Source organism: Sorex araneus, chromosome 3, assembly GCF_027595985.1.
Source record: "Sorex araneus isolate mSorAra2 chromosome 3, mSorAra2.pri, whole genome shotgun sequence".
NCBI lineage: Eukaryota > Metazoa > Chordata > Mammalia > Eulipotyphla > Soricidae > Sorex > Sorex araneus.
Genome location: NC_073304.1, coordinates 12,893,630 through 12,893,907, shown reverse-complemented (window position 1 = coordinate 12,893,907; position 278 = coordinate 12,893,630).

Genomic DNA, 278 nt, shown 5'->3' with positions numbered 1-278 from the left:
ATACAGCATTTGCTCCCGTTTGACTCCCACCCCGCCACCGCCTCTTCTCCCGGCTCCTCCTGCAGGGACGAGGCCTGCCAGCGGTCGGCGACCTGAGTCCTAGCCGGAGACGGCGGTGTGGACGGCGGGCAGGACCCCAGGCCGCCAGAGGCGCGCCCGGCAGCGCTGCGGCCCCGCGCGTTCCTCCATCCTCCAGCCTCCATCCTCCACCCTGCATCCTCCAGCGCCGCCCCGGCCGCGCCGGGTACCCGGGGGCGGGGGCGCGCGCGCGCCGGTGC